This window comes from Fundulus heteroclitus, chromosome 14 (genome assembly GCF_011125445.2).
Source record: "Fundulus heteroclitus isolate FHET01 chromosome 14, MU-UCD_Fhet_4.1, whole genome shotgun sequence".
In the NCBI taxonomy this organism is placed as follows: domain Eukaryota; kingdom Metazoa; phylum Chordata; class Actinopteri; order Cyprinodontiformes; family Fundulidae; genus Fundulus; species Fundulus heteroclitus.
In genome coordinates this window covers 56,478-80,287 of record NC_046374.1, presented here as the reverse complement: position 1 = coordinate 80,287, position 23,810 = coordinate 56,478, and the positions used below count along the sequence as shown (strand labels likewise).

The 23,810-nt window shown below is 41.7% G+C and overlaps 1 protein-coding gene across 1 annotated transcript in view; it reads right to left on the bottom strand.

The window, feature by feature from the left end:
* The window catches only part of LOC105915708 (proliferation and apoptosis adaptor protein 15), a 64,512-nt gene extending 41,731 nt beyond the window's left edge, over window positions 1–22,781 (bottom strand). The window contains exon 1 of the mRNA XM_036145969.1: window positions 22,406–22,781. The gene's annotated coding sequence lies outside the window, so the exon portion shown is untranslated. The remainder of the gene's footprint in view (window positions 1–22,405) is intronic.
* Between the last annotated feature and the right edge of the window lie 1,029 nt (window positions 22,782–23,810).

Genomic DNA, 23,810 nt, shown 5'->3' with positions numbered 1-23,810 from the left:
TTATGTTGAGGCGTCACACAGATTGATTCCATGTCTTTGTTTTTTACATAAGCAAATTCTCAATACTAAACCTCAAGCTACATAAAAACAGCATGTCTGTTGGTGAAATGAAACAGCCTTCTGCAGATACAATACTGAGACACATAGCACAACAATCCTGATGAAGGTTGATTAGTTTGGCATATTAGGGGGGAAGCTGAAACCGTCAACATATTTTCAAATCTCAATAAGCTGTGAACAAGTCTTATTTTCTGACAGGGATTGGATTTAAAAAAAATATGGTAAAAAGTGTTATGACAACATCATACTAAAGGAAAAACAAGAATAAATAAAACTAAAAACAGATTACACAATGTCCTTTTATGACTTCTTCACCTTTTCCAACGCCTCTTCTCAACAACCCATCTCATTTTCAGCGTTTTTCTACCTCCGCCCCAAACATCTTGTATTTTTTACCCCCCATTGTTCTGCTTGCACACGATCTCACACATTCCTTTTATTCTTCTCTGTGATATCTGAGACTGAACATCCACCAGTCTATGTTTAGAGAAAACTGATTGTCTAACTAGTGATGGCGGGAACAAATCTTCCAGAAATATATAAGCGAAATCATTTATTTTTATGTTTTAGATAAAAATAGATAGCCACAGAGGACCTTTAGGTTATGGCATGACCATGAAAGCACAATGACAACAACTCCCAGCTCTATTCTCTAAATGGATGCCTTTGTGACGTGTGCGGTGGTAGCATCTCACCTACTAAAGAAGGCTTTGAGCTATCTTCTATAACCTTTGAAATAAAAGCCAAACAGGATTACTGCCTCTTGTAACGAATGTGTTGACCTTTTCTGCAGCGGGAAACAAGCTGACAGAGGAGACAGACGCCTTCACTGAAACACGACTTCTTATGCTCTGGGAAAAAAAAAAAAAAAATGGCAGTAGCACCTCCACGGTGTGTACTCTGTACTTCCTCTTCTTCCCTCAGCAATATGCAAACATTGACAAAGAGATGAGCGCAGAGCCAAGCCACACACACACACACACACACACACACACAGGCGCACGGAGGGTCAAAATCACGTATATGGACATGCAAAGCATCGCTGACAAAAGACTTTGATAACGCAGGGTGTGCTCGCTTCATACTTTGCATAAAAGAAAAAAAACTTCAATTCAGTCAACAACAAAGGCAAAAAAAAAATAAACTGCTCTGTTCCTCGGCCCTGAGTCCATAAGCACAAACTAAAATGTGCTGTAGCAGCAACAATATACGGTTAATCCCATCCGACGCTTCAGCCCCCACGCGCGTTTCCATCGCCGGGCTCACATCTGTACCTGACAGACACCTGCACAAGCCGTCGTTCTCGCCGGTTCCCGCGCCAACGTCGGCGTGTGAACATTTTTTGCTTTTGTCCGTCCTGCTGTTGGCAAGTGGCATTGATGAGCCTAAGGCATATGCGTCCTGTTAGCATGGGTGTTAGCCTGCTATCCTGGGTTGGTTGCTTCCGAGCAGTGCCGGCTTTTATAGCAGCTGTTGAGGAGGAAACGGGCCCTAACGCGCTTATCATACCTAAATATGGATTTCTAACCATGCCGTCTGCTTATTTTTTAAAGCTGCTGCAGCTTCCTCTTTAGCAGTCAAATAAAGATTTAAAAATAAAGATAATAAAGATAAAGATTGGGTCATTGACGGTGCGCATTTGCATACGCGCCATGGGACTGTTTCAGGTGACAAATTGAATTTTGAAGCCAACTGTGAGGTTGTGATCAAGTCACATCAGTGCCCCTTCTGCTTGAGGAAACTCTGCCATTTTAATATAGTCAGAATAAGGAGCCTTTTTTTGGTCATATCACTCTAAAAGAGAGGAGCTCCCTTCAGGATGTTGTGGAACTGTCGTCCAGACTGATTGCAGGGCCCCAACAATCAGTCCCATTCCTGTCCAGCAGGCAGGTACGGCGGCTAGCCACTTCTGTTGTAATTAATTATCAGGAAGTGTCAGTTTCTTCCCTCAGAAAGAAAATTCCTAGTCCCTAAATGTAGAACCCCCCCCCCCCCTCGTATGTCTTTTTATGTCTTGATCTCCTCATCTCTGTCCTGATATGATTTGAATTGTGGAATCTGGAGCACTATGAGCACTAATAGCACTATAATATATTTATTCGCATGATTCTGGTTGTGTTGAGATGTTTGTAGAAATGAATGCATTTTTTGAACCGCTGCAAAACAACGCTACCTACAGGTAACAATAAAATAACATTACACATTGAGCCTTGAAGAAAATAGAGGGGTGTTAGGAAGTATTTCTTGTCATGAAGACACAGAACGTCTTGACTTCTGTACTAGAGGAATGCCAATTAACACTCTTCTAAGATTGACAAAAACAACTTTTGAGACAAACATTGGCATTAAGCAACAAAGATGTGCATGTCTGTTGGTTAAATCAACCAACACCTACTGGCATATTCCAGAGTAGGATACCAGAGCTAACATCAATCTGTGTATGGCTTTCAACAACGCTTTATAAAGAGCAAATGAGTAGAAAACAAGCAATGTTCATGTTTACTTCACAGTTATTACTAAATATTGACTGAGACCACTATCTAAAATAGGCAACACTTTATCTAAAATAGATTTTATAGATTTATAGATTTTTTTGAGGAATTTCTGACCTGAGAACTACAGCCACAAAGGCTTTGATCATTTTATATCATTGGTTTATATTGGTTGTCTAATATGGAAGAGGCAAAGTGATAAGTTTATACATCCGCCAACCATAACATGTCTTCATTTCCTTTCAGTAGCAAAGGAAGACACAATGACAGGAAAATAACACTCCCAGATCGTCTTACAATGCATTTGACATTATAGCAAAAATGTTTGCTTGATCCTCTCATAAACATGACTGCCACAGAATCTTTTGGGCGTGTCAAAATAATTCCAACATGTTCTAAATAATATGGGTAATGGCAATCTTTCCACTTGGGGGCAGGGGGTAGGGGACTCATGGAACATTGAATAACCATTCCCAGATGGCCAGTTGATTCTTGAAAAGGTGAAAAAAGGAGGCTATGACATTATGGAAAAGTAAGAAACCCGATCATGGCACAACAGAACACTGAGGATTCCACACGATTAATCTCAGTATACATGTACTATTCAGCAGAGGGTGACACACGTACTTTAGAGAAGTGACAAGAACTGAGGTTCCACAAAATCTGGATCATTTCATTATGTTGAGGCCTAAGCATGTTGCAGTAATTAATAAAAAGATTAATCACATGATAAAATTAATCACATGATACATTTAAATCAGTTGAATAATTTCTGTTTGCATGCTTGTTTGGTTTTCATTGTCTCTCCCTCTCTTTCTACCAAAGAGACATGAAATGACAGAAGGGTTGACTCTGGTGCACCGATCTCCACTCACCCCTACCCTTCTAGTCGAGATTTAGAAAACCATGGAATTGAGTCCATTCTCACCTCCTCCATCACCATCTGGTACGCTGGTGCCACCGCCAAGGACAACAGCAGACTGCAGCGTGTCATCAGGTCTGCAGAGAAGGTGATTGGCTGCAATCTTCCATCTCTCCAGGACCTGTATGCCTCCAGTACTCTGAGGCGTGCAGGGAAGATTGTGGCTGATCCCTCGCACTCCAGTCACAAAATATTTCAGTCACTTCCCTCTGGCAGGGGGTTGCGGTCCATCAGGACCAAAACCTCACGCCACAGGGAACAGTTTCTTCACATCTGCTACCATGGGGGACCACTTAACCTAGACAAGCTTGTAATTTGCATTTGTTCCAGAGCAGTGACGATAAAGTACAACCATACAACAAACCTGGAGCTGTATCTAAAACACAATCAACCAATGCATTTTTTCCCAGCTAGGTGTAATGATTCACTCTGGTCCTTCTTTGTGTCTCTGATGGTATCTGCTTGCTCAGCTCCTGCAAACAGGTCTGAGCAGTTAGACCTGCAGCAGCTCCACTTAAGTAGAGTTGCTGCACCTGGGGAGTCCATTATATATTCTCAACTTTTCCAGTGTGGAACTGCAAGATCCTAAAAAGCCTTTGTGTGAGTAGACCATCCAGCGTTCTTTGTTTGCCTGCCTGTGATTGACCAGTTTGCCTTGTGGATTTTACCTGTTTGCCTTTCCCATGTCGGACTCTAATGTTCGCTTCTGTTTCTGCACACCGAAAACCTGAACTGTCTCACTGCCAAGCATGTCCGCTTCTGGCCCTTTGGAAACCTCTGTCTGATGTGTGTCTTGTGTAAGACCCAAGCCTGGACTATGGATTTTGTTTCTGCCTCTGCCCCACACCTAATCTGTCTGAAGCAGATAATTTATTAAGTGATTCAGATCACTCGAGCCGAGCCCTCGGACTCAGCGATCAGAACCAGTGAAACCTCCATGCTTCTGAAAATGTTAGTGGCTTTTATTCAGTGCACGCTACATCACACTGAGTTGGTCTTGGCCACTAACCTTGTTCTCCTCCTTGTAGTGGTTCCCGAGTTGTACTACAGTTAGTTCTTGCTCCAGCAACACTGGTATTCCAATAAACCTTTTAAAACCATTCCTGTTGTTGGCTGAATTATCGGGATTCCAGCATCTGAACTATTACACGGCAAAAAAAAATACAACAAGTGGGCCATCTCAGTCTTCTTGACAAACCACAATCACCGGAGCGTTTAATCGCCAAACCAAATACAAAAAGGGCATTGAAAATCGATGCACACGTACAGACACTCTAAGGAGATGCTGCCCTTTAATTTAGTTGAACAGCCAGGATTTTGAAAAATGTTGCAAGCATTTAACACCCAATATAAATATCCTGGAAAAAACATACCTGTCACAAGCGGCAATTACACATCTGTACAACAGCACAAAAGATGACATTTATCATGCCCTTATAATTATATTAGCTGAAAATAGTCGGCAAATGGCAATATTAATATTATTATTATTATTATTATTTTGCAATAATGCCTGGAACAAAATGTGTTATCATGACAGCCCTTTTGAGACCCACATACATCCATTTTTTTTTCAAAATGCTAGAGTAAATGACCAAAGATAGGAAACGGTGCCAGCAGCTTAGCGCTAGCAGCTTAAAGCTAGTGCATGTCCTTTCTGATAAAACCGATTATTCATGTCCGGTTTTCTTGTGACTCCATGCATGCACATTCAATTTTTAGCAAAGTGTTTGAGCACCTTGTATTGAATGTTGTCAATTTTATTGAGTTGTGTTTAAACTAAAGTTTGTGTTTTTAGTTAGCTGTTTTTATGAGAGAAACCGGAGGTCCAGCAGAATAATTACACTTACAGAATTAGTTGAGAATAAACCCAACAAAAGTAGCTAAATCAATTAAAGAAATACATCAAGTCGGCTCGTCAAATCAAACACCACCAACATGAAGATGCAAACAGATAGACACACATAGCAACACAACAAGGCTCAGCATAGATGCCCACACGCTCCTCAGTGATAATGGAGCTGTATCCCATTATAAAGCAGAGTTCACTGAGGCTGGATCAACTCCAGATGGAGAGGCAGCGAGGAAGAGGAACAGGATGCCTTAACCTCGCTTTACACAGAGGGCAGATGCCACAGCTGTAGACACACACACACACACACACACACACACACACACACACAGGCAGGCAAATAGGCCATGCATCCATGCCTGTAACATTCCACATGACAGCTTGCAGAGATGCACAGAAAATACACCCACACATAACTTTAAGCTGCACACAAACATGAGCACTCACACATACAGGCGTGTGCACGGTGGCTGCTGTGCGTGTCAGAGAGGCAGCACAAATGAACTCGATCACCAGATACGTGTCCCTATGGAAAGCTCGCGCTGAAAAACAGTGGTGTCTGTAACCACGCAGCTCTGCATGTGAGACAAGAAGGAGTTAGTGAAAGAAGGCGGAGGAGTTGGAGGCAGCAGAAAACTGGGAGGAGGAAAAACTGCCTTTGTTGTACTTTCCATCTATGCAAGAAGAACGGCAAAGGAGCCAAGATTGTCTTTTGTGGCCAAAGCATAACTAAACGTCTTTGCGCTTGGACTGAATCTGCTGGTTAAACACAGGATACGAGCACTGATACCCTGACAAGACCTTTGAGCCACGCCTTCAAAACAGAACCATCTTTTATTTACAGCTGTTGTTTCAGAGTAGGACATTCCCACAGTCATGATGATATCCTTGAGTAAAAAAAATACCACAGTATTATAGAAAACAAAAATGTTTAAAACGACCTAACTGCTTTTATGTAAAACAGAGATGCAATAACAAGTCCTACTTCTGCAAAAAGTATGTGCTGTTGTCTATACGGAAAGTTTGTTGTAATTCTTATACAAATTTACCCAAAAGACTAGAATAAACACCAACTAAATATATAAGTGAATATTAGCTGGAAAATGAGTCGAGAAAATCTGCTACTGCAAACATGACCACTGTGATTTTAAGACAATAGCTTCATAAGACGAATGGCAAGTCATGTTGTCAAGTTTGAAGGCAACGATCATCTATGCTTGTCTTGAATTCGTATTCTTTTTACCATTAAAAAAAAAAAACGGTAAGATCTTTTCAGCCAGGTGAGCGTCAGTGTTTACTCTGCGATCCAAACTGCCAAATGAAGTGCTTGTCATACCATCATTCAGTTGTTATTGAAATATGTGTCCAGTTGTGGCTCCATCCTTGGCCCCATTGTAGTTTACATACAAATTTATATTCATGTTTGTACACAAATGCATCATAATTTAATATAAATCTCTGTGCAGCTGCCACGTAAATACGACACAAATATACCAACAGGGATAAAAATGAAAGAAAGCCATTTTAAATACATTTTTCTTCAATTAAATGTTCCAGATAATTACATTTCTGACAGGAAATTTACATGTACGTTTTTCTAGCATTTCAGATTTTATTCCTTTTAAAAAAAAAAAAAAAAAAGGCACAATCTCTTTCTTTCTTAGTGTTTTACTGCTGCCGTGAGTATATAAAACATAGATTTATGTAAAAAAAAAAAAAAAAAAAAGAAGAAGCGCACAACTAAAAAAGGATGCTCACCATGACATGAAATTCAAAGACTCCTGATATTCAATAATAATGAACTGCTAAAGCCCCAGTTACATTTCCCCTTTTTTAACTGTGCTGAGACCAGTCTGAGCTCAGTAACTGAGATAACTTTCGAGTGTAAATGGTTCGCAAACTGAACTGAACCGTGCCAGACACAACCGGACCGCGCTGAATCTAGACCAGTTCCATAGGTGGGCTCGGTCAGATTTTTCAGTAGCCCGGTTCTCAGATAACAAAGAGCGCATGAGCAGACCGCGCCATCTCCTTAAAATCAGCTGACTAATTTAGCGCTTTTAGACATTCATAAAAATACTAGCCTCCCTACCGTGCCACACAGTTTCCAGTGATGATTCTGCTTAACAGTGTGATGAAGCTCAGTGTCTGTAGTTGTTTCCTACGTCTGTAAATCCTGAATAGACTATTGTTTGTCTTATCCACATCCCAAAAGCCGACTCCGTCAAGTAATTTCACCAAAGGTTGCCGTCTTCGCCTGACTCTCCGCAAAAAGCAATTATAACCAAGCATAACTTCTTGAATGTTACGGGCGCCGCCATTTTGATTTGCTTGAGTCCCTCCTTCAATCCTAGAGAGCAGTAGTACCGCGGATCGTCACTAGGAGGCGAGGAACCGTGCTAGCGTGATGTGTAAACGGTCGTCAGAACCAAGTTCGGCTTGGTTAACTGATCCAAGCTCGGTCCAAGCTCGGCATGGATCGGTTTAACGAGGGTAGTGTAAACGGGGCTTATGGCGGTCTTTTAACAGTGGCTCTCTTCCTGCCACTCTTCCATTAAGGTCAGAATTGTGGAGTGCGCAACAAATAGTTTTCTATTCTCCCACCTGAGCTGCTCTGTTTCTCGGATTATTGCTCACCTTTTCCATTTCCAGATTATGGATTGAACCGAGGACTGGGAGAAGTCCAAGTCTTGTAATATTGTTTTATAACCTAACCCTGATTTAAACATCTCCATAGCTTTCTCCCTGACCCTTTTTGCTGTATTCCAAGGTTTTCATAATGCTGTGGTTTACTAATGTTCTCTAGCCGACAGCTTAGGCCTTCGTAGAACAACTGGTTTCACTGCTTTTCATTTTCATGCTTACATATTATTTTTCATTGCCATCCACAATGATGTGCTACTTTGTATTCGTCTCTAGCACATTGCACTCCAATATATTCATGTTTTACTGACAAAATTTAGGGAAAAAAATGTTTTGCTTTTAGAGGAAGTGTTTTCATTTGTTTCATTACTTGCTTCTGCTGAGCCTGAACCAAAATTAAGACCTTCAGCACTGTAAACACTGTTATTAATTGCACACTAAGGACCACTTATTTGTCAGTGACTAATACAATCTTAAGAATGTGGTCAGTTATTACATCCACACCCAAAGTTTTAATCTACAGTCACTGGCCCAAGACACAGCTGCTGCTCTGAGCCTCTGAAAGAGAAGGGAGGGGACCAACGGAGAGGAAGAGGAGGCGACAAAAACAGGACGGATAGGAGCACGATGAGGAAGGAGCGCAGGATGAGGAAGGGGGGTTATTAGTATGAGTCATCACTGGTTAGAAACATCATGAATGAGGGAGGATGAAAGGTGCACACACAGAGAGGAGCGGCAATCTTTAATGGCAGCCCCTCTCTTCCACTAACGGTGATGTGGAGTCAAATGACACGGGACTGTATGCAACAGCCCCGCCACACACAAACACGCGTCCTTGTTTTAAATACTTACTGAGGACCATGCCTCGACTTCCATTCATTTTCGACCCTTTCTAGGACCTCACCCTAACCAGAAACCTAATTGACACGTTAATCCTAAACCCTAGCCAAAATAAACCCGACGAATAAAAAAGGTACTCACTTTATATCAGTCTTCACTTTACAAGTAAAACGCACGTACACAAACACACACACACATATTCTTGTTTAAAATATAAAGTGAGGACCATCCCTTGACTTCCATAGACCTCCAGTCATCTTTAAGCCTTTCTATGGCCTGACTCTAACCCTAACCTAATTAATACCTTAGTGCTAAATCAGCCTCTAGCTCTGACAAAAATGTGTCTTCACTTTAAAAGTAAAATGAGCAAAAACAATTCTCGCTCACCTGCAAGTACAGGAACACAGACAGACAGACAGACAGACAGAGAGCAACAGTCCATTAGAGATTAAATAACTTGTTCAGTCTGTATTAGACTCCAGGCAGGACTCAAAAACCTTCAGATCATTCCGCCTCCGCCTCGTCTCCCCCTGTCCTCCTTTATTACAGCCTCCGTCTCTCTTCCCGTCGCCCAGTCCTCCCTGTTGCTCCATTAGGGGACTGAGCGCCAGCACCGGGGAGGAAGGCAGGTGCTGTTCACAGGAAATGATACACAGTCCATCACCCTGCATAAAAGTAACAGGCAATGTTTTACTTGCACACCACAGCGTTCCTTTATGGATTTCTGTAATAACCCAACTTTTTCTGCAAGACAGAATGTGCTGCTCTGCTGTCTGTCTTGATGTTAGTAATAACTCAGTTAAAAGGGTGCTCCCGTTGGCAGAACAACAATTATGGTCTAATATGTTAGTTGTTGATCAATAAGGATTTGATGAAGACCTGAATCCTCACCCTAAGCAGGAGACAAATAACCATCAATTTAACCAGCTGGTGGATAGATGGAGTCCATCACTGCAGAGATGAATATACAACGCAAACCCTTAAGGCATATTACGGATCTTTTCCCTTTATCATCCCCACTGTATCATGGTAACTCTGGTAAGTGCTAGCGGCAATAATATGACACATTTCTAATTAATTTCTTGGTAACCAAACCTGCCTTAGCAACCAGCAAAGCTCTATGTTCTCTCTCTCCCTGCAGTAATTGCCAGCATGGGTAAAAAGCAACTTTCGCCACAATTGAATTCATTTAGAGCTTATGTAATACAAGCCTTGAACTCAAATTTGTACAGCGACATGGCTCCCTAATGTCAGACCGTAAAGTCTTTGAAAAGGGGGAACGGTGGAATTATTGACTGATTCTTTTCATTCCAGTCGAGCGTTGCCTTTTCTCTTAGTGCTCAACTAAAACGGAGAGCCTCCTGATATTTACTTTGTCTAAACCTCTCTGATAATGTGCGCAATATAAGGCACTGATGCATGGCCGTGGCAGCTGAAAGGGTTTTTGCAGTAAAGGAGCGCACTTAATAGAGTCTGGTAGTCTGCTCAAATATTTAACTACTGGTAGGACTCTTAGCAGTAAAAAAAAAACAGAGAAATGCCACTTCTGTTTGGAAACCGGGTGACACTTTCTGTTTAGCTTGGCTAGCTAAGATTTATAAATAAGTTACTAGTCAAACAAAAGAGTCATTATCTGGCTACATCAGTAGTACCTGTTGCACTTACAAATTTCCACTAAAAACCTAAAAAAAAAAAGTTTAGTTTGAAATGCATGGAAATTAATTACAAGTTAAGTGAAATATCATCAAGTTGGTGTTCACATGAATGTATACAAAGATTTGTTATGATCTGATTCAATTTGAGAGATTGCCTCAAGTAGGTTAGACTAAGCTGACTAAGAACTGAATGAGAAAACGCTAAAATTGGTTATCTCCGAGTACTCTGGCTTCCTCCCGCAGTCCAAAAACATGAATGTTAGTTTAAGTGGTCAGTGTAAAGTTCTCTTTGAAATGGGTATGTGTGTTTATGGTTGTCATGTATGTCTGTGTGTTGTCCTTTGATGGACAACCCTTCCAGGGTATACCCTGTCTCTCGCCCAATGATCACTGGAGTTAGACACCAGCCTACCGGGAACACTTAACCTTTGTGTATGGCACACTGTTTCTCCTAATCCCCCCAAAGTGAAATTGTCATGATTTCTAAATGAGCGTAAACATTGTTGTACCCGTTTATGTGCACAGGAATCTTCCTGCATGGGGAAGTCCTGGCACATGCACAGTATGCTTTAGTGGTGGACATTTTTTTAAGCAGGGAGTGTTTGTATGCATGTGCATGCTGTTGAGTTTCAAAGAACATACCGCCTACTAGTGGTGTGGAAGAAAAATGACATCATTTTTAGCGTTTCAACTAGCATCCTGTCTCAAGTTGGAGAAAGAAATAAAAACGCTGTCGTGTAGATATGTTGACAGAAACCAGCAAACAATCCAGGTTTCAATGGCTCATTGTCATATAAACAGGAATGCAGTACTTTCAGCCATTTTCTTACACAAAAAAGCTGCTTTGGGGACTTTTCCTATATGCACCGAAAACCTATGATTTGAAGTGATTTTCTATATTTGCCTATATTTGTACTGATGTGACTCCAAAACATAATATCTGCCAGCCAAAGGTTGCTCAGAATTGTTTTGGTTTGATCAGTGGATCATAAACTATGATATTTTGAGTAATCGACTCTGTATGGAGAAACAAAAAACAATAATTTTACAAGTAAAGTTTCATATTTAAAGGTAAATTACTGTGATCAAGCAACAAGAACATAAGAAATGTTTAAATATCATCTATGGATTATTCCAGGTACACACTCCCCCCGTAGATGTGAGATGCTCTAGATACTGTTGTTTCCTCCCATAGTCCTAAAACGAGCCTGTTAGGATAATTAGTGATTTCAAATATTAATGAAGGTGAGTGTGTCTGCATTCATGATGCATCTATATTAGAGCTAGTCTGACTAGATCTGATTTAGAGACACGTTTTCTGAGGACAGAAAGGAAATTTGTTTACTGCGTTACACGAAGAGAAAAAAAGAAAATGCTCTCTGCACCTAATGAATAATATCCTTTTGATGCTTTCACAGAGTATCACGTAACCTATTGATGCCAGGAGACTCTAAAAGATTGAATCAGACAATACGCAAGAAAGCAACCAGAGCAGATATGGCTGGAGGTGCCGCTCACTGCCCACCTTGTGTTTGATTTCTCCGAAAACTCGGCGTAAGGTGTTACATAAAAGCATCCCGGCTACAATGCATTAGTGCAAGCTGCCGTACTTTGAACACTATGTGGGTACTTGGGTCCCCGGAGGGTTATATAAACAACGTAGAACAAGTTTGACGCCTGAATATGAATTGAAGCAAAGTCATCCTCCATCGTGCCTTCAGTTGGTGCAAAAACGCTGCTGCGTGGCTTCTAACTGGAACAGGGAGGAGAGTAATACTCCTGTTTTATCCTCTCTGCACCGGTCGTCTGTTTTATTGTGTTTTAAGCCTTTAAATGGTCTTGCCCCTCCCAACCTCTCTGAGCTACTGCACCTTCAGTCCCCCTCTTCGCCCCTCGTATCAGCTGACCAGCTGTTGCTGGAGGTGCCAAGGACATAGTGGAACCGCAGGGGGGGGGGATCTGGCGTTTTCCTGGTGCAGCTCTCAAATTATGGAATGCTTTCAATTTCAATTCAATTCAATTTTATTTATATAGCGCCAAATCATGAAACATGTCATCTCAAGGCACTTTACAAAGTCAAGTTCAATCATATTATACAGATTGGGTCAGATTATACAGATTGGTCAAAAATGTCCTATATAAGGGAACCAGTTGATTGCATCAAAGTCCCGACAAGCAGCATTCACTCCTGGAGAAGCGTAGAGCCAGGGGAAGAGTCATCTACATTGTACATGGCTTTGCTGCAATCCCTCATACTGAGCAAGCATGAAGCGACAGTGGGAAGAAAAACTCCCCATTAGCGGGAAGGAAAAACCTCCAGCAGAACCGGGCTCAGTATGAACGGTCATCTGCCTCGACCGACTGGGGTTACAGAAGACAGAATAGAGACACAACAAGAGAAACTTTCCTGCTGTAAAATAGAAAAACCTCTCTACTTGACATTTTTACATCTGCTCTTAAGATCCACCTCATCTCTTTGTCGTTTGACCTTGTTCTTATATTCTTCCTGTTTCCATTGTATTTTCACGTTGCTACATTTACTCGGAATGTTCACCTTTTATTCATTTATTTTAATCATTCTTTTTGTTCAGCACTTTGGTCAGCACCTGCTGTTTTTTTGAAGCGCTTTATAAATATAGTTGGCCTGGCTTGCCTAGTTCAGATGCAGCTGCGTTACATATGGACTTCAACGCGTTACTTACAGAGAGCAAACGTTGCTTGTCGACGTGGTTGGACGCTCCCAGTTGAGACGGCAGCGCAGAGCAGAAAACTAATGCTGTTGGTGAATTCATGATAACATTTGGTGCAGATCGCGTCCAATTCAGAGCACCATAAATAAGCAGCCACGGCTCTGAATCACCTCAGCAACACAAAGAGTCTCATCAACGCACGCATTGCTCATCAGCCCAACTGTTCCAAAGCCATGCTTTCCACCCACACCCCAACCTTCCCTTACAACCCTCACTGCTCAGACACACACACACACTCACACACACATAAAGACTCAACATCATCATACAACGAGCAGATGAAGTAGCACAACGACATTGGCCCCCCTATGGGCACTGCAAGATTCTCCATGGTGCCACATGCTGGCTTGTCATCTGTTGCGAAGACAGAAACTGGCCAGAAAGTTAGCTGCCGTAAAAACACACACACACACACACATATATCAGTGCACATGCTTATCGAGGTTATTGCAGTTTAACATGGTTCTAATAATGTTGGGAAAAGCAACAACAACATATCTAATGATGAAGGATCCGATCCAGAAAAGTTAGCAAATAGTGTAAATTGCTGAAGAGGTGTTTCAGAAATTCTCATACTGAAGGGCTTTTTTAAGAGTTGATGATAAGGGTTAAAGTTTGCACTCTACAATGGGCAGATGATGCCTCCTGGGATAAACAATATGACCACAAAAGAAAAAACAAAACAAAAACAAGAGTCTAACAGGATGCAGTGAGGCATGCTAAAAACATCCAGACGTGTATGACTTCACAGATTAAAGCTTCATGGCTACAGGTTCAGATACATTTTGACAGCTTTATTTAATGGATAATGAATAAGGACCTTGAGCCAGTACAACACAAATTTCTTCTAACGCAGGTCAACAGAACCACTGTGAATAGAGTGCGTGTATCGGGATCAAGGGTGTGGGATGAGCAGTGTTCCTCAAATTATGTTAGGTTTGCCATGATGCCGCTGTCTCACGGTGAGTTTATCGTTAAATATGAAAGCAAAAATGTTTTATACTGATTTTCAAGGATGAACTCAACATGAGCTAGTGAGAAACTAACCAGCTGAGTGTTTTAAGTGCAAACAAAAGGCCAGATCATTACTGGTCATTACTGGTGGGAGTGGTGGCCTAGTGGTTAGAGCACAGCGCTTTAGTACCAGATGTTCTGAGTTCAACCCCCACAAGCTCCCATACTGGGTCCCTGAGCAAAACCCTTAACCCCCAATTGCTCCCCAGGCGCTGCACAGTGGCAGCCCACTGCTCCCCAAGGGGATAAGATGCAGAAGTGAATTTCTCTATTGTGAGATCAATAAAGTTCAATTATTATTATTATTATTATTAGCCAAATTAATCATAAAGCAGTTTCAAGCATCCAAGACGCCACAGTGAGTTCTCGCCATCAGTGCAGACAGATTAGCATAGCCTGAGATTAAATTATGTTACGCTGGTGTTACGGACTTTTCACAGTCCACAATTCCTTCTTAGTGATTTATTCTTAAAACTGGTTTGCAAAGCAAAGTCACCTCCTGTGGACGAGCGCGGGGGGAGCAGAGAAGGTACGCAGTGGAAGTCATTGTGTTTTTGGTGCAGCCTGTTAAGAACAGAGGATGAGGCTCCCTGATGACCGTTTTCCTGCTGATATTAATACCTCCACATAGTTAAGCCAATGGCTGAGCCACATGCAGGTCAGCAGGAACAAAATCTGAAGCAGATGTGAAATCCATTAGATCAACAGCATTAAGAGGAATGCCAGCCGTTTTGACGAGCTGGTGCTGACAACCGCACAATAAGGCCAATATAGCACCTATATATAGCTTTATTAAACTATTGCAAAGCTGATTTTAGTGCATGCTGACAGACATGAATGAAACACATATGAAAGCAGGGAGCTTTTATTAGCTCAACGAACATTTATTGGAGCGTACGTCTGTGTGTGTGTAAGACAGGTAGGTGGCTAACACCTTGAACTGACCCCTGATAATATCCTGTAACATCTAAAAGAGACCTACATACACGCACACACACACACACACACACACACACGACACAAGTGTGCATTTGCTGCCTTTTTCCTCCTCCCTCAGTTGAATCAGGTCTTATCAAATCCGATCAGGCCCACTGAGGCGTTTCATTCAGAGGCAAGCTGCAGAGCAGATTATGCCCACAGGGGGGAAAGACGAGTGTCCTAAATCAAATCGTGCAATCGTTTGTGTCCGTGTGTGTGTCCGTGTGTGTGTCCGTGTGTGTGTCCGTGTGTGTGTGTACATCTACAGTGAATGCACTTCTGAATGCCTCCACGTTTGTGTGCACATCGGTCGCCGTCGCTGCTCGTGTTGTTCTGCCTGTCTGCATGTCTGGGTCACTTCATCCACTATTCTGGCAACGTTGAAAAACCGACAGATTGGCCTTATGGAACGCTTCCACAGCTGTGCTCATGCGGACGTCGCCGGACGTCTTGCTCGTCGCTCCGTCCATGAGAGAACAATGAGAAAAACGCACCACAAAGAGGTACGCAGAACAATGCAGCGCGAAGCTTTCGGTTGCAATTTGTCAGCAAGGAGGTGAAATCCTTGCTGACAAATTGCAGCTTTGCAACAGCAGAAAAAAAAGAAAACAAAATACAGAAACATGCAGTTGATGAGAGACCATCAGCAGTTGCTGTAGGGATTAAATCTGCACAAGCATGAGAGGCAAAGGCTTGACCTTTCTGGCAGTTTCCAATTAATCCCGGCGCACGGTTCAGATGCACAGTGAATGAATTTTAGCACACATTAAGGAGAAATGCAGACTTTTGTTTTACAGTTGCAAATCAACAAATATCGCATACATATATATGAACCGTGTGATATAAGGTGTGTGTGTGTGTGTGTGTGTGTGTGGGGTAACTTCCTGTTTACCAAAAAAGTAGAATGTCCAGCGCTCTGGATGTGTTTAACACAACAGATAGTGTTTGCTATAGACGTTTTTTATTTCAGCGGGGGCGGTGAGCTTGGCTCTCAGAGCTGGTTTTCACTCTTGCCCACACAGGCTGAGTCCTGCAGGCGGTATCACTTCCAGTGACCCAAATGACCGGGACGTCAGGCCCACAAAGCTTCCCCTCACCGTGCGCCCCACTCACGCGTCCCCTTTATCTGCGCAGTGCTTTGCGAAGGAATTCACACCTCTTGAACTTTTCCACATTTTGTCTCATTGGAAACAATGAGTAGCTGTGTGACTAACGCAGAGTACATGATTATGATGTTCTTTTATTTTTTTATCTCTGTTACAAAAACATGAAGGTTGTTACCCCATTTACTCTGACAGCCCTAGAGACAAGCAACTGAAAAGCTGGCGAGTCGGGAAGTAGAGATGTTCCAGAGTCATGATTTAGGTTTTTGTTTGTTTGTTTTGGACTTTTCTTGAATCAGCTCTGTCACCTCTCAGCCACCGTCCTATCAGCTCTGTCCTCTCCTCAGCTCCACCTGCTGCACTAATTAGAGTCAACTCTGCTCACCTGTTCACACGCCTACTGACACCTGCCTCAGCCATCCACTCTGCCAGATTGTTTATGTGTGTTCAGCCCTCACTGTTGTATGCTGCCAGTGTCTGCGTGCTGCAAAAGTCTGCCCTGTCCCTCTGTGATTTTCAGACGCTTGCTCTGACCGTTCTGGTGGTTCCTCGGTCTGCGTCGCCTGTTCTGGTCAGAATCTCTTCATCTCTGGTTTAAAGGTATACTATGCAACCGGGGTTGATTTTCCAGCGAGGCTCCCCCCAGAGGGCGAAAGTAAAAGTGCACTGTCATAAAGATGCTCAGCTGCTCTGGTTTCTCCGTCAAGCCAGGCGCGGTTGTTTTGAGCTTAGCAGACAGGCGAACGCAATGAAAAGTAAAAAAAAAACGGCAGTACAAACAATAACTAACACAGTGAAAGTATGAACATCAGGGTTTCCCACAGCGCTGGCCGCCTGGCCAAACTCACGCTACCGCCTCGCCAGCATTCAAAAAAAATTCAATAATAATTATATATATATATATATATATATATATATATATATATAATAAAAAACTTGATATGCTTGCATGTTATTTGACGTTAACACGCGGTTCTTTGTTGCTTTCGCGCATGCATATAGTGAATGGCAGGGCAAAAACACATGGAGTTCTCGCCGTAAAGCGAGACCGACTCTCGCGGTCTTGCAGAGACTTCTGAGCCTGTGGGTGCGGGCCGACGGCTCCTGCAATTGCAAGTATGGTAAGTGTAAGCTATGGTCCCTGATAGACGGTGCAAACGTTTGGTAGCTCATCAAGATCGTTCTCGCTTACATCGACTTTCTTCCATGTCATTCATGGATGGATGGATGGATGGATGGATGGATGGATGGATGGATACTTTATTGTCCCCACATGGAAATTTGTCTTGGACACAGTACGCTAAAAAAAGCTGCTTCAACAATTAAATACTCTCCAAACAATAAAAATCCTCTGACTAGAATAAACAAGTAAATGGATATTGCTCGATAACAGCTGTTCCATAAAAGAGCGTTGACACATTCCCACGTACAATCCAGCAAATGTACCAGCAAATCAAGTTTCATGAATGGACTGCACATTCTCTCACCTGATAAACGCCATCTGGTCTGTAGATTATGAAATAACTGTTAGATTTTCAGCCCCAAATTCACACAAATGATCATAAAACACATGCAAATTTATTATGGCTTAATATTTAACTGTTCAGAAATATTAAATCTGTAAGGAAAACTAGTGTAGATGGGTTAACGCTATTAATGTTACATTTTTAATGAATCAGAAAGTGGTTTTATTTTGAAAAGGCATAAGCACCCTGTAGCTACCACCTGTTAATCCCTTTGTTCAGACTATCAACTCCTTAAACAGTGAACAGTTAGAAATTACGTAACGAGCACAGCGTAGTTTAGTGAGTGAAACAGGGTGAAGAATTCTCTGAATGACCACAATACAGGGGCTTTTATTTTGAAAAAGCCAGAGAGGGTTTGGCTTTGTAAGGACACTGGCTTAACAGCAGGACAATCAGATGTCAGAGGTAAAGTAAGCTGAATTTGTTCCGATCCGACCTACAGCCAGAGTTCAGTTAGAGTGAAACCCTCGATGTTGTGAATTTGAAGCCGCAGCTAATACACATTGTTTCCAGCCACGAATCGTCCTCTGTCGGTAAACATGTCTGCATAAGAACTTAAATTCACCCTGTAAAGCAATGTGTACATCCCTCTCAGAGCGGCAGTCTGTGACTTGGACACCAGTTTTTCACAACTATTAAATTACATGAAGATTGGTGACGGGACCAGAGACATTAAAACGTGAACCTAAACCAGGTCACAAGTATTTGTTTTTGTTATAAGTGTGATTCAAGTCTATAAATCTACTATCTGTACTGAAATGGCAACTAGAGGTAATACACTGACTGCCCATATTACCTTAAATCATGCTGTACACACAGTAAAGTATAATAACAATATTCATTATGATAATAATAATGAGAACACGCTCATTTAAATATTATATTTTCATTATGGCTGCACCTGGGTCATGTTATTCACCAGGCCAGTGATCACAGTCAATATCATGTATTTTGTTCAATACACAATTGCATTTTTCTTAACCAAGTCTCAATAAAAATATTCCAGACTTTGATGGTGAGTCCCTTGCACAATGCATGTCTTTGCCTTTCAGTTTAAAACCATTTCTGACGCATTATGCCCTGATAAGATGATGGAACCTGGTTCTAATCATACACAGGTATGTATGGTAATTATTATTATTATTATTATTATTATTATTATTATTATTATTATTATTATTATTAGGCAATGTATTTGCATATTGACCTTAGCATTTTATTTTTTCGTCTTAGTTCCAAATATCCGAAGACTAGTTTCTTCATTCCTAAAGCAAACCTATCTAACTGTAATACTATTTAATGACACAATTAGGCACTGACCCACGAGAGAAAATCAGACTTTTTTACATTGGACTGTGATGAATGTCAAGTACAATTTTTTTTTATTCACTAACCCAACTTTCAATTCCTCATTTCCTGTGGTTGCAGAAGTGACCTTAATTATGTCCGATGTCTGGTAAAAGGCCTGAACTAAATGGCTTTCTGCTAACTGTGAGCAATGTTTCCTTTAACAGTATTTATAGCACATTCTAACACCAGCAAGCATGCCAACAGTGTTGGTTTTCTACTGCCGTGGTTATGCCGACGTTATCTTAAGTCTGGGGTTTTTTTTTGTCCGTTTTTGGTTAGTTACAACATTTTGGAACAAGCAGCTTGCAGACTGGTCAGTTCCCAGGTCCAAGTAAAAAAAAAAAAAAAAAAAAAAAGAGAAAGAGAGACCGATGCATTTCCTCTTTTGTTTTGACTGTTTTGAGCTCCACCGGTTTTAACACTCATCTTCCCGAAATCTGTGTTTGAGTCAGAGCCGGCAAACAGTCGACCACAAACATTCCCCCCCGGTGGCCGCAGCGGTGGAGGGGGGACATCCGAAACCCCACACACACACACACACACACACACACACACACACAAACACGCAGAGGAAGTGAACCCGAGAGAGGAAGCAAAGTTCTGCTGCGCTGCCCAGATTTTTTCTCCCCACCCCCCTCCTCTGTTTAAGCAGACAGATCGATGAATATCACAGAGAGAGCCATCGAGCTCCCAAAAAGCTGAGTCAAGGCTCCCACACCCGGTAAATACGTTTTTTTTTTTTGGAAGCATCGTGCCTTGGTCTGGTAAACCTATAAACCCAGCATTATTCTAACAGGCAACCTCTAAGCAAAGTGGAAAAAGCTTCTTGAAGCAATTTCTTAAACCTCCCTCGCAAAAACTCAAGGAACGAGCAGATTAAGAGGACGGTGAAACAGGATTTAACACATCAGGGTGACTACAAATCAATGACCTCTTCTATGGGACAATTATCAAGTTCTGCTTTTTTTTTTAAAAAGGAACCTTTTTGAATATCTATGAACTGTGATTAAAATGTGTGTTTGTGCTGGAAAACCAGCCACTTTAACTCCACCAACTCCCCGGTTGACGTGTGGATTTGGGCAAATTTTCTGCTACTGTGGTGAGCTTTTATACGGCTAAAAATCCCTTCTGCTGTGAAAAGGTGTTTGTAAAGTAAAAGGTTTGGAAACAGCTAGAATGTCCCTTCATGCAGTTCCTACAGGGAGTTTATTGAGATGCCAGCGAAAGCACCAGAGTTTTCTCCTGTACTAAAATCTCCTGTAGTAAGAGGTAGCGCATTGCCTTGCCTCCTCCTGCTACTGCACACTGCGAGTCAGCTGGCTGAACAATGGATACTATTGTTTTTTTGTTTTTTAATTTGTTTGTTGGTTGTTGTTGTTCTTTTTTGGAAATGCTTGACAATATTTCTGTAGTTCATGATATGGAAAAAAAGTAATGCAATCATAACTCTAATCTAAAACTAGTGTTGCGCCGATGCCATTTTTTGGCCCCGATACGATACCCGATACCTGGCTGTGCAGTATCGGCCGATACCGATACCATTACTTTGAAAGTTATGTGTGTGTGTATATATGAAGAACAGCATACTACTTGGATGTAAAATAATTGCTATCATGGCTTTGTCAAGCTGCTACCTTATTAAAGCAGGAAAAAAGACTAATACAAAGTGAATCCAGTAGAAATAGTGAGTGTCGGGAGAGAGAAGGCTGCGTTCAAGTGACATACAAACATCAAAATCTGTGACCTATTTGCTGGTACTCGCCCATACCGATACCACCATTTTAGCGGCGCCCCGGCCGATACTGGTATCGGTATCGGTGCAATTCTATCTAAAACTATAGTTGGAAAAATACAAGCTGCGTCTCTGCTGAGCAGCATATTCCAGGCTGGCTACCAGAGCAGGCGGCCTGACTAAAAGCTGACAAAGACGTATCACACTTTATTTCACTTTGATTGTTGCTCACTAAAGAGCAGAACACCAAACATAGTGATCTCGCACTTGGAACCTATTCAGTTTAGCGTGTTCTCTCTTTTTACTTAGTCTGACTGTTAAATGAAATAAACCAATGGGAAATGGTCTGAATTAACGTAGCGCTTTTCTATCCATGCTGACCACTCAAAGCGCCTTACACTTTAGCCACATTCATCCAGTCGCATTCACTAACACGCACGCAGACGTGCACTGATGAGGCAGATCGGTGGGCAACTTGGGTTAAGTGCCTTGCCCGGGGGCACATCGACATGTGACCGGGGGGGGGGGAAGCTGTACTGCAAGTCGACTACCCACTGAGCCACAGCCAAATAAATGTTGAATAAGATGACTTTATTGCTCTAATAGTGGAAACTGTAATAATCATACCTGTACAGCATATGAAAATGATTATCATGCCTCGTTATGTTCATGGAGGCAACAGAGGAACATGAACTAATTTAGTCCAGGGCTTCAGCTCGGGAGAATGACTGCTGCAATCTCATTGCCTTCCCTGGTGTCCGCAAACTCCCATCCATTCATAAAAAAAAAAAAAAAAAAAAAAAAAAAAAAAAAAAAAAAAAAAAAAACCAGAAGAAAGAAAATCCACCCTCATCCGGTCATACTCAAATAGCTGGCCATCAGAGGGTTATTATTACAGTCAGCTATACAGTCAAAATACTTGGAAATATACACGGACTAATATGAGAAACAGCCCATTAGAAGCTATAGTTATGTAATACTGTAACCTGTTGTGGTTCAGCTGCAGAGCATGAATGATACGGTAGGATAGAGTCAGTGTAACAGTACCATGGGGACGCAGAGCAAAGAAAGGACACTGGATACATGGGAACTGGCAGCCTCAATGATCCAAATGCAATTACTTTAACTGCTGATGGATTGAAAGCCCCCCTTGGGAAAGGGGGAGGAGGGGTTGCCACGCAGTTGTAAAAATAAACTTTATATTGAAGAAAGGAAATTTCCTACACAGCAAAACACATTCTTTCAATTTGTCTGTGTTTATTCTTTCGTAGAAACACTGCGAAAACTCGATTTTCCAGGCTGCCTGTGAAGTACTCTTTCCCAGAGCCACCATGCAACGGTATGCACGCAGAGAGGTGAGCCGTATCCATGAATGAAGGAGCCCGGGATCGAGTCCCGGCTCCGACAGATGAATGGAGGGACGCTCCTGGTCCTAAAGTAACAACCCGGACGGGAAGAGATAGCGGAGCAGAACGGAGACGTACTCACCCCGGGGCGCAGCAAAGACGAAGCAGCTTCCGACGGGCAGAGATGTGGGGATGATAGTGTCCTCGGAATCGGTCGGCGTCGGCCTCAGGGAGCACAGACGTGTTGCGGGTGGAGTAAAGCCCACCTCGTCTGGTTCACTTTAGGGGGGGTTCGAATGATGGATCGGAGTCGCTTTTGGTCAGTGGGAGTCGCTGCCGTGAAGGGGGCCACGGGTCAGGTCAGCTGTCAGTCAGAGCTCGTGGGTGATAACGGAGGAATGTTGGGTTCGGGTTCGGTCGTGATCTCTTTGAGAATCTGCGTGCGCTTAAGTCCGCAGCTCTGTGACCGGCTGCTGAAACGTGGAAACGCCTTTTCCTCTCTCTCTCTCTCTCTCTCTCTCTCTCTCTCTGTCATGGAAAAGCACGCTGTCTGAATCGTGCAGAGATCGTCTACTAAAAACAACGTTCACTCTGAGGCGTAAAGTGTAATTTATCAATGGAAGCTATTCACATTTTTTAGATTCTAAAGTACGAAAATATGTTGTTATTATTGTTGTTGTTATTATTATTGTTGTTTATTTATTTATTTATTTATTGTTACTATGTGTACAGCGTGATTTAAGTTGATATGGACAGTCAGTGTATTGCCTCTAGTTGTCATTTCAGTAGAGATAGTAGATTTATTATTATTATTATTATTATTATTATTATTATTATTATTATTATTATTATTATTATTATTATTAATAATAATAATAATAATGATAATAATAATAATAATAAGAAGAAGAAGAAGAAGAAGAAAGAAGAAGAAGAAGAAGAATTCCTTTATTGTCCCACAAATTCGGTTGTGACCGTCGCAAACACACAGACAGTTATACACAATTATTAGCAATGATGGGAAAAATAAGAGAAAAAAAGAGCAAACCGGTTTAACCCTGGTGTTAATATTATTGTTACTCAGCCAATGTTTGTGGGTCTGGTGGACCCGTTGCATTTTGTGCTTTTTAATGCCTCACAATTAAACGCTTTTATGTAAAAATACTCAACAAAAGTTTACTTCATCCCAATTTCAAGTTGTATAAACAAAATATTTGGTTAGTATTTGCCCCTTACCATTGTTAGATTACATTTATAACCTTTTATTTAAAACATAATAAAGCAAATTAATCTAAAGTTAGCTCTAAAGAAACAACAAGAGTAAAAGATAAGGGTAAATACCAGAGTAAAAATTTAAAATATTGACAGTGGGAGAGAAAAAAAACCTCCAGCCTATTTACATAACACATCATAACAAAATATGCCATTTTTACATAACGTGCAATAATACAATATGCAATATGCATGGTAGTGCAGCAGCATCCTAGCTAAGGTGTGTGCAAGTTACCTTGCTGTAAACAATTAGTGGTTATATCAGAACCCGTGCT